The sequence below is a fragment of the Dermacentor andersoni genome, chromosome 2 (assembly GCF_023375885.2).
Source record: "Dermacentor andersoni chromosome 2, qqDerAnde1_hic_scaffold, whole genome shotgun sequence".
Taxonomy (NCBI): Eukaryota; Metazoa; Arthropoda; class Arachnida; order Ixodida; family Ixodidae; genus Dermacentor; species Dermacentor andersoni.
In genome coordinates this window covers 90309803-90321827 of record NC_092815.1, presented here as the reverse complement: position 1 = coordinate 90321827, position 12025 = coordinate 90309803, and the positions used below count along the sequence as shown (strand labels likewise).

At 41.0% G+C, this 12025-nt stretch overlaps 1 long non-coding RNA gene across 1 annotated transcript in view; it reads right to left on the bottom strand.

Annotated features, from left to right (window-relative positions):
* Positions 1-5071: 5071 nt before the first annotated feature.
* The window catches only part of LOC129387613 (uncharacterized), a 38704-nt gene continuing 31750 nt past the window's right edge, over positions 5072-12025 (bottom strand). Inside the window, exon 2 of the long non-coding RNA XR_008614789.2 lies at positions 5072-11917. This is a non-coding gene — a long non-coding RNA (uncharacterized lncRNA). The remainder of the gene's footprint in view (positions 11918-12025) is intronic.

Below are 12025 nucleotides of genomic sequence, written 5' to 3'. Positions count from 1 at the left end.
GTTCAAGCATTTTGAAGAGGGAAGAATGTTGGTCGGTGACGATCCCAAGCTTGGACAACCTTCCACATCCACAGATGATGACCACATCGAGAGAGTTCGAACTGTGATTCATGGAAATGGTTGTTTGACTGTTCGAGAAGCCGCTGATGAAGTGGGTATCAGCATAGGATCATGTCATGAAATTTTGAGTGACAAACTTGGGATGCGTAGTGTCAGTGCAAAATTTGTGCCACGTTTGTTGTCTGGTGCACAGAAGCAGAGCCATGTTGAAATCAGCCAGGAAATGCTTGCCGCTGCCAATGACGATGAAAACTTTCTTAAGAACATCATAAGAGGCGATGAGACATGGGCTTATGCCTACAATGTTGAAACGAAAGTGCAGTCATCGCAGTGGGTGGCCAAAGGTTCTCCTCATCCAAAAAAAGCACGCATGAGTCGGTCAAAAATGAAGGTGATGTTGGTTGTGTTTTTTGACTGCAAAGGCATTGCCCATCAGGAATTTGTGCCACATGGTTAGACGGTAAACAAAGAAGTTTGCCAGGGAACCCTAGCATGTTTGAGAGATTCTGTGTGCAGTAAGAGGCCTGAATTGTGGGAAAATCGGGCTTGAATGTTGCATCGTGACAATGCCCTGGCTCACATGTCGCTCCTTGTTCGCAGCTACTTAGCGAAACACCACACTCCTTTTGTGCCCCACCCACCATATTCTCCGGACCTAGACCCTTTCCAAATCGTAGAGGAGATCCAGGACAATGCGAGAACAGACCTGCATGCCATTCCAGAAATTGCATTCCAGGAGGCTTTCCAAAAATGGAAGAAAAGATGGGAAGAGTGCATTGCCAGTAGAGGGGACTACTTTGAAGGAGACAGCACTTAAGATGTTGTACCATAAGCAGCAAAGCTGTTATAGCAAAAGTTCGGTTTTTTTTTCAACACACCTCGTATGCACGGAAAGGATGAGGTTCAAGGCAGGTAGAAGAACACACAATGTGAGGTCGAATGTAGAGTTTAATGTCCAAACCACAGCAGTAAGCTGGTAACCTTTAAATGGTAAGCAGAACAGTAATGCTACGGGAACTGTCATGCCCTTCATAATTGTAACAACTGTCGGAATGTTGAAGTGTCTTTTCAATGTCCCATTAATTTCCACTATTCTCATTCTAAATGGGCAAATGCACCTCCATTCGTTTACCATAAGACATATCAAGAGATCAACCTCACTAATGCTAGTTCTTTCTAGGTAGCTGAAGCAAAATAGCATTTCGTTCAGTCAGTATTGATGCAAGTTTTCAAACACACCTATCATGAAATAGCTCAGTTGTCCATCTTGAGCAAGGCAGTTATTAGCTGGTATAATGTCAGAATTTGTTTATCATTTACTGGTAGACCTGCTGATGATAATGTAAGCAGAATGCTGCTGAGACCAATGAGAAAGTGTGAAAAAGAAAATAATTATTACATTGTTCCAGCCATCATTCCCTAAGGTGTCCACCCTGCCCCATCGTAAGCAATCACTTCACATCCCAGCATGCATATCTTGTGCATTTATTTCACTCTTTCTCTATTGTGTAGGACTGGCCATATTAGCTTAAAGCACTAGAAATCAATAACAATGACATCAGCATTGCCGCTGAGGAAAGACTGAAGTTAAAGAAAACAGAATAAAATCATACAAGGAAAGTAAGGAACACACACGAGCACCTATTCACAACTGAAAGTTTATTGGTGAAAAAACAGGTACAACCCAAATTGATAAGGGAAAAAAATGTTCACGGAAAAACTGTACATGTGTAACAGAACCTTGTCGGTGCATAAAGAAAAAAAGACTAAATGTTAACCTCATCACCCAAAGGGTCCCTGAAACTATTTTAGTTGTGTGTTACCTACACGTACACAGTATCTCTTCTCGAATGGTTACTCAAAAAAGCTTCATGTCACTATGCTATATAAAGAGCTGCAAGTGGTTAAAAATTACCCTCCTCTAAAGCCTTTCCTCTCCAATGTCACTTTTATTCTATGTGGCCTTGGCTATGTCCTGCCTCATTGGACACGACATTTACAGTGACAGTAGTGTTGGCTACTTGCAGTTTACTTGAACCTAGTGTGTCCCTGTGTCACTTAGAGATGCAGCTTTTTTTTTTGTTATTGTGGTGATGATGGCCTCAAAACGAAGTTTACATAGAGCGCTTATGTTTTGTACAGTGTGCAGTCGCGGTAACTTACTCTCTGCACTCACCTGCAGTACAAGAATATAAGTGCAATAGGTACAGTGCAAGTTTCTGCCACCATATGTACCCCTCTGCTGCTTTGCTTTGGTTGCTGTCGTCACTGTGCTATTGTTAAACATTATTGCATTCTTTTTCGCTCTTTGCCTGCACATCTACAGCCTGGCACATCTATAGCAAAGCCCTGCTTTTTTGGAGAAACTCTCTAATTCATACTTTCCCTACCACACACATACAAATGTACTATCGACCCAAAAAGTTAACGAATGAAGGGATTTCACAAAAAGCTGAATATCTCCGCAGCCTCAAAACGAAGCCTGGTATTCCCATTTCCAGCCTCTACTAGTATATGCGAACATTGTGATGTACGGTTTTACTGGCTACTTTTAAAGGCTGCTCGGATATTTAGCGTTTTCTGAGATCCCGTGGTCCGTAAACTTTTTTAGTCGATAGTATGTGTGTAGACAACAGTGGCAGACAATCTGCTATCTCAGGCAAGTCTACCACTGGACTCAAGAAACATCTACATGTCTTACATTAGTGTGTTTACTTTTACAGGTACATCAATTACTATGCCTTCATATCCTACTAAAAATAAGCTTAACCCATTAAAGACCAGCGTGACCATATGGTCACGTTAGTCTGCACAGTGGATTTCAATTAATTAAGATTAGCAAAACGGCACCAAAATCGCGTTTGACATGCCGTTAGATTAGGGTTCCCTTTATGGATACCAAGTGGCAGCAGGTGCCCGTCGTTTTGTGGGAGCCCCTCGCAAGGGCGGGAATAAGTGTTGCTGTGCGAGTAGCGTCGCCATGCATCACTCCAAGGGATAATGTTTTTTTTTTTTTTCACTACTTGTTTGAGCAATAGTCGGATATCCTTACCTCCATATTGCTCTTTGAATATGTGAGCTACGATGAGCATTTGTGAAAGATTAATGTTTGATTTATCCATGAACGAGCGTGTTATCTTGCGCGTTGCCATATGGTCACGCTGGGCCTTTAGGCTACCTAACTTCCTTTTTTTTTTTAAACTGCATTCTCATCTCTTGCACGGCTGCTGGCATGTTCCCGCAGTAGTTATTTCTTATTTTATTGTCTGAATAGGTTGATGTTGGAATAAATAGCGAAGATACTCAAAGACGACGATGACGACGTGTCAGTGATTTATATCGACCGCGAGACTCTAGCACCTATTTGGATGAAGAGTCGGCCGATGAAGACTCAGGCGGGCTCATTGACAATCTAATCGGGCGGCAGCTATGAGCCGGCGCTGAAACTGTTTTCTCTGAAGGACGCCGCATTGGTGGATCCGACTCGGACGATGACGACCCAGGCGGGCTAGGTGACGGAACATGAGAGGTTTTTTCTGCTGTAGTTGATGCGGCCATTCCCGCGAAATTAGTCACTGCTTCTAAGTGGACGAACGGTGATCTCCAGAAAAGCCTTGGCATATTTCCCTACCCAAACTTTGCTGCTTACAGGGACTTTTCACCTGTTCAGTTGTTCGAAATCATTTTTGACGAAGCCGTTGTGGAGCTGCTAGACGAACAAACAAGAAAGTATGCGTTATTTTTAAATATGCCCGATCCGGAGGTTACCAAAGAAGAATTAGGTTTTCTTGGAGTGCTCGTTTTGTCCGGCTAAAACCGCTTGCCAGGGAAAAAGTGCCACTGGGACAGCGGCTTGGATATGAGCAACACGGTGGCCTACAAAGCTATGCGAAGAAATCGCTTCGTACAGATAATGCGATGGCACTATTGATGGCACTATTGAAAGCAAGGTTTCTGGAGCACTTTCAACCTGTGCGTCACATGAGCTATGACGAAAGTATGATTGAGTATTATGGTCGTCATGGCTGTAAAGAGTTTATACGCGGAAAGCCTACCCGCTTCGGGTATAAAGTATGGTGCCTAAATGCCAAGAACGGATACCTTGTACACTTCAAAGTGTATCAAGGCAAGCAGGGGATCCCGGAACATCTGAAAAATATGAAAAGAACTTCGGAAAAGCAGCGGCGCCACTTCTTCAAGTGGTGGATGAACTCGCAGCAGAGATGCACGACCTTCCTTTCTTTTTCTATTTGGATAATTTATTCACAGGCATGCCACTACTCAGGCATCTCAAGGCACAGGGCTACGAAGGCACCGGGCACAGTGAAGCAGAACCGTGTTCCCAGAGAGTGCCCTACCGCTCGACCACAATTCGTCAAGCGCCAACCTCGCGGGCACGAAGAGCTCGTGCTGAGCGACAATGGGATAATTGCTGTCCGCTGGATGGGTAATTCTGTAGTAACGATCGTAAGCACCATTCATGGCGTAGAACCAATGTCATCTGCAGACAGGTACTCTCGTGTTCACAAGTAATGCACAAAGTATGACGACGCATGTGTATTCCATGATTTAAACCATATCACACTAAATAAGTGCTCGACTATTCGCAACGTATGTTTTTTTGTGATGTTTCATAGCTTGAAATAAATGTTTTTCAATTCGCGTATTTTGCTGTAGCGTAAGGGCCCAGTGTGACCATATGGTTACGGGCTATATTTCAAAATCTAATAAGGCAAGAGTAATAATTTTTGCAAGTGAATTATTAGTACAAAGGTAAGTTAATATATTAGATTTATTTCAACATAGCAAGAAAAAAAAGAAACCGGTCCCTAATGGGTTAATGAGGAGGCTTGCTTTGTGTATTCTTAATGATGTCATGTGGGAAGCCAATCCACTTCATGAAAAAAGATCACTTGTTCGTTCTACTAGAGGTGGCTCAAAACCTCGGGAGTGGTGCCTCTGTGACATCTAGCAATGGTGATGTTTAATACCTAATAATTACACAAATTGATGCAGAATACCTAAATTTTATTTCATCATTCATCATTAGTACAGAAGGAGGTCCCGAAGTTACAAAAACTGTCAGTGGGACCTATTAGTAGTTTAACAATATAGTAATTAATACATTATGGCAACATAGCAGTGATACACATCAGAATACACGAAGTTAATGAAGCAAGTAATCAAATACAAGGAAGGTGCTTACAAATACAAGCAAATGAAATAGATGCTGCGTATAAATAAATAAAAATGTAGTAATTAGCACGTTATGGAAACATAGGGATGACACATATCAAAGAACACAAGGTTAATGTACGAGAGAATTAGAAACAAAAATATGCTTACAATATGCAAAGTACAAGTGAAATATATACTGTGCGACAAAAAACTTCAAATTTCTAAAAATAAGGAAGGAAAAAATAAAGACAATGGGATATGGAGAATAAAAGCGATACATTAGGCAAATACAGAAGCACTGGAAGTGGTAAAATAAATTTGTATATATGTTCATAGTAATGAGTCTGTAGCCAGTAGTGTCGATAGTAAATATTTCTTCATATCTCTCTTGAATGTTAATGTTGTGCGGCAGGCTTTAATATGGGGTGGTTTAATTTAGTGTTTAATCGCCATAAAAGAGCAGTAAACATTGACAATTAGTGTTTATTTGAGGAAGGAAAGAATTGTTAGAGGAATATCTCGTATTGTTAGTGTTGGTAAGAGCAGATATATTAAATGCTGAACCCTTGATCATCACCAGTAGGTGCGCTACTGACGGTGCACTTGCACAAAACTCAAAATAATTTCAGAGCCCTGGAAACGAAGCTTTTTTTTGCCTACTCGTCCGGTGTTTCACAATCTGCACTGATGGCGTTCTTCTCGAGTAGGGCTGGAGTACATATTTGTGCTGTGCAAATGTTCAAAATGTCAAATGTAAATCAAATAGTTGTTGACCATTTGACTTGTATTCAATTGGAGAACACGCAATTAGAAGTGATCAAATCTTCCTTTCTGTCAATAATTACACATACTGGAATCTTTAGGGAGAAAGTCAGGTGCATGTGGTGACCATTCTCAAAGGGAACTGCAGTTCCTGAGCGGACATATACAGCAGGTACTTTTTTGCTTTGCTTAGTAATTTCTAGTCGCGCAGTAAGGATGCCTCGCCTTTAGGCAGCCAACGGATTTGTTTTCTCAATTGAGGCTGTAAAAATTATCATTTGGACAATGTGAACATGTTCCTGATGTCATCTTGGTACGGCAGATACTATCACCTTTCAGTCACTCTCATTTACAAACTTATCAGTTGGCCAGAAGCCTGGTTTGACTGGCATTACATGTGTCAGACAATCTAAAAAATATCTCTTCTAAAGCTTTCCGTGGTTTCTTTTCCACCTCTCGAGTTTCAAAACCCGCCATAATGCCTTTGGCATTGTGTGCTGCTAATCCCAAGGGCGCGGAATCAAATTCCGACTGCAGCAGCTGCATTTCCACGGGGAAGAAATGCAAGAACACCTGTTTACCATGCATTGAGTGCACATAGAAGAATTCCAGGTGGTCAAAATTAATCTGGAGTCCCCCACTATGGTGTGTCTCATAATCGTGTCGTGGTTTTGCACATAAGACCCCAGACTTACCTCTTGTGTTCCCTTTGGTTACACGCATATAAGGCCATACTGCTCCACTCAAGGCCCATATGTAGTAGGGGTTTTCATATTCTGATATTTCTGGATAGAATTAAATATGGATATTTGACGAAACTGACCTATTGATTATTGAATAACAAATATGTTCACATTTCAGAGAAGTGTGGAATATTTTTGAAAAAAGAAAAACACTTTACATTGCAAGGGTGGACTTTTAACATTGTTGGTACAACATTTTTTTAGTGCTTAGCGCAGACAAGACAAGACAGACGAGAGAAGAGACACACACAATTGGTACTTTCAACGATTTATTGGAAGTTGGATCACGGGTTTATACATGCAAGCATTTGCTAGCATTCTTGATAAACCTGGCCAGATTGATGTTATATTCCTGTATTGCAGACAGAAAAGCATTTGAGCTTGTTTGACACTCTAAAGTAATTGAGAAACTCGAAATCACAAATCTTCTGCCATACTTAATTGGCTGAATCTCTGCATACTTAACTAAGCACAAACAATTCGTCAGCATAAGCGATTGCCCTTCCCATGAAGTGCCAGTTACTTCCAGTGTTCCTCAAAGCAGCATGCTTGGCCTCTTGTCATTTTTAATATATATTAATGATATAGAAGTAGTCAGTCACCCCTTTTAAATAAAGTTGTTTGCTGATGATTGTTTTTTATTTAATGAAATACATTTCTGTGAGCCCAAACTTCTGTTATTTCAATCTCAAGATTGGCCTTCGTCGGATAATTCGAACCTCACTGGTCAGATTCGCCCAAATACAGCTGTGTTATGCGCTGAAGCATATGCAACTTACTGTGGTGAAGCATACCAAGAATGGAAAAGGGCCACTGTCACAGGACATAGCACGCCTTCCTTGATTATACAGGCATGCAGTCTCCTGTCACAGCAGGAGCACCTAGCCACCTAATAAGCATACTGGCAGCCATTCAGAGCTGCTTCTTACGTTTCAGTGGTGATTTGAGTCCTTTTTTCACCTTCCATGCATGTCTCGTATATGAGACCATTAATGAAGCCTAGTACATGTTCTTTAAGTAAATGTGCCATGCACAGAGAAGTGGAAAACAATCATGTTTTGGGAAAGCTAGCAAAAAGGAAGGCAGTAAGTTGAAAAAACTGCGATAAGCCGAGGAAATGTTAAAAGCCAACAAAAGAGGGTGAATATATCAAACTCTGAAGGCCTGCCCATACACCTATTAGGCGTCTTGGTGCTCATACTGTGACTGGAGACTGCACATGTGCATGTACGTAAATTAGGGAACACGTGCTGTCTTGCAACAATGGCACCTTTCCCTGCTTGGTATGGTTCTATGCATAACATGGCTGTATTGCAGTGAAGCTAACATTAAGAAAAATAGTAAACTGGGCGAGTTGGTAGCTGTTGATCGTTGCAGGTGTAGCGCTAAACTGAAATGCGACCAAAGTTAATTTTAAAGGCAAATACTGCAAAGTGAAGCAATGGCATGTTTCAATGTTTTTTTATGCCTTTTGTTTAATTCGACCAGTCTCAATGGTCCCGTCAGGATCGAATTAACGGGCATGCCTCATAATCAGAACTGGTTTTGGCAAGTAAAACCCCAGAAAGATGATCAAATTAATGGAAGTCAACTGTATATATGGCTCATGAGTAGAGCCACACTGTCTAAAACAGGTACAACAAGAAAACACCAAGAAACCTAAATGATCCATTGCAAATGCAGTCAACTTTCATGGCATGCGCAAATAATCTAACTTTCTCACGGACAATGATAGTGATAGTTTGCTGATACATTGGTCAGCGGCCGAGAGGATTTGCCCAGTTTATACTATTATTGTTACACACTTATGCTTATCCCTGTATATAACAGCGGTGTCATTTAGAAGAGGGCGACATGGACATGTATTGCAATGCAAAGCAAGAAAATCGTCACCTGATACACTATATTTCTGTGCTCTCTTAAGTGCTCATTAATGCATCTTCCGGTTTGGGCTATGTAGCATCTACCGCATGACAGTGGAATATGATAGACCACTCCTACAGCGCATCCGACGAACTCATCTTTGCGATTCTACCACAAACCGGCTTTTTTGTCCTTATTGGGTTAGTGGTTTTACACAAGGTGCTTAGCTTATTTGGAGCTGAAAAAACACCCGCACGTTACCTTGGCTTTCTATCTTTTTCATGCTATGTGATATCTGGTGCATATACGGAATCACAGCGGTTTTCACCTGGTCACAGCTGCTAGCTCTTGCATTTGCACGGAGGCATCGTCTCGAACGTTCCTGTTTCAGCAGCCTTTCTGCCACCGACACCAACACGTGGTTAGGATAACCAGCCTCCTTAAGACTTGCAGCCTGTTGCTGGAAACTGGTTTTCATTAGGACGTTTTTAAAACACGTTAGTTACGAAGGGTGTAAGATTGGGTTTGTTGATAAATTATGCTTCAAAGTCAGGTTAACAGCGCAAAGCCACCAGAAGGGATAGAAGAGAGAACGGAGTGCTGAACTTCCAACTGTTTATTTTCTTTTCAGAAAGCATCGCTATTTATACAGTCACACAATAGCCCACCAACCATACTTAGAACGCCACGACAAAGCCACACAAAATTAAACATGGTGATAGCCCGAGGTGTCTGATCTCCTTGTCAGTGAGAGCAATAGAGGGGTGCTGATGCAACCATCCTTTAAACATAGAATTTCTCCCACTTTGATTATCTCACGTGTAACACGGTCTCCGTGTTTTGCAACGATAAAACATTTTTTGAATTTCGGCCTACATCCACATGCGCAGTAGTGGGCAGAAAGCCATCCCTATTAGTTAGTTCTGCCCCTCTTCACCAAATTCAAATGGGCTGAATGAAATTGGAGAAGGGGTTTCTTAGCTCATGGACTGTAAGCCCAGCAAGTCCTACTATCAGTAAAGATGAACTGAAAGTCAAGAAACTGAAACGTATTGCACTTCAAAAGTCACTTCAAGAGGTCTCAAACACTCGCAAGAAATCTTAGACATCAGGACATTTTTCTAGAAAACTATTACTAGGGAAATCCAGAAACACAAAAAAATTGTTGACAAATCTAAAAGCTCGCTGAAAAACTGATAGTCCCGTGAGGTGGTCATATATGTGCCTATCTAATTGTGCTAAATATAGGTTGCTAAAGACGGGAGCCAGACACAACCCTATGCAAATGCCTTTCTTCTGCAGATTCAGCCTATTGTTCCACTGTGCAAAGGTTGACGACATGTAAAAACACCATAATTCTAAATACCCTTCTACTGAAACAACCTACTTCCTGTGAAAACCTTACAGCGCCATATTTGTCAATACAATCCTCGACACATTGGATAAGGTCATTGAGCAGGATAGAATAATATAATTCTTTGACCTTAGCTGAGAAGGCCTTGAAGCCCTTTTTGCCGTGAAACCTAACGAAATCAAGGATTCGTCAGAACCTTTTACAAGAAACTGGTCATCAATCTCTTTAACATTCAGCTTTGAAACCAGGTACAGGGCAGCTTGCTTCTGCCATTCATTTTCATTTTCATTCATTTATTAATACTGTCAGCCTCATTGAGGGGCTATAACAGGAGTGGAAAAAAAACGGAACTGAACAGCAAAATAAGTAGTACAGAACATATTGAAAACCATAGTTATACATTAGTTAAAGGAAGAAAAGATCATCTCGTGAAATGCACACATAAACAAAAACACATCACTCAGAAATCAGAACAGCAATCTTATACAGCAGCAATCTGATCTCATCGCCCTATGCTAGAGCCATAGATGAAATTTTCTAAGTGGCGCAGGAATTCAGCCAATGATGTCGACCGAACAGCAGAATCTGGTAGAGAGTTCCAGTCTCTACAAGTTCGGGGAAAATAACTAAACTTGAAACAATTATTTTTTATAGTCGGTAATGGGATAAACTTACTATGACGATGCCTTGATGTTTCATTAGTTTTGATCTCAAAGTAATCTGATTTATTTATTTTAAGATGATTATTGATAATGAGGTAAAGAGTTTTTAGTCTTTCATATCTGGTTCTGGTTTCTAGCATAGGTAGTTGGGCTTGTTGGCAGAGTTCTGTTGAAGAATGGTTCCGGCGGTATTTATTAAAGATAAACCTTACAGCGAGTCGCTGAATCCTATGAAGCTTGTGACGATTAGTTGCTGTGTGAGGATGCCATATTACTTTAGCATATTCGATTATCGGTCTGACTAGGGTTTTGTAAGCGAGGCACTTTACATCCGGAGTAGCACTGTGCATAGTGCGTCGCAGGTACCATAGTGTTTTAAAAGCTTTGGAAATGACAATGTCAATGTGGGTATTCCATCGTAGATCTGATGTAAATGTTATGCCTAGGTATTTATACTGATCGACTCTTTCAAGCATATAACCGTTGATTTGATAATTGTAATCAAGAACATTTTTCTTTCTAGTTACTGACATGAACACAGACTTCTTAAAGTTTAACTCCATCTGCCAGTCGTTACACCATTTCACTATTCTTTGCAGGTTTAAATTTAATTTAATCTGATCATCAACTGTATTTACGGTACTGTACATCACACAGTCGTCTGCAAAAAGTCTTAATGGAACATCAATGTTACTTTGTAAATCATTAATAAAGATCAAAAATAGGAGTGGGCCTAAGACGCTACCTTGCGGTACACCAGAAGCAACGGGAAGTATGTTCGACTGACAACCTTTAACAGTTACACACTGTTCACGGGAGGTACCCCTTTCGGAAATTATGACCCGAAAAGGAACATCCTCCTTGTGCACTTACTAAAAATTACATCTCTGAGCTTTTCCTTAGTTTATCGAGATTCAACTTTCTGTAAATTTCACTTGGTTTTGCTGCTACTTTCATAAGTGATACATCCTTGCGCTCATTGAACACTGCAGAAATTGCTTGACTGGCTTTTTCCAAGAAACATTTAAAGGAAAAAACTGCAAAACCACCCTCTTTGTCAACTGGTATGACACACAATGAATTACTCTTCAGGTAAGACTACACATTTTACAGGTAACTTAGAAGGTTGGGGGCTTACATCATAACAGGGCATCTAAACCTTCCGAGTTCATCCTCACACCATCTTCTTGCGGGGCTCTTCTGGACACTTTACTTATGACGGACAGGGAAGTTCCGGTTTAGTCCAGCTGGTACCTTGGGCAAATTTTGGACCGAGGCCAAGAACTTTGCACACACTGTTGGGAAGGATGAAACCTTCAGAAACGTAGACATCACTTGTTGCTTTCTGTCAATCCTTGTTCACGTGAGCCCGTAGTAGTCTTATTTGAGGTTGTCAAAGGAAC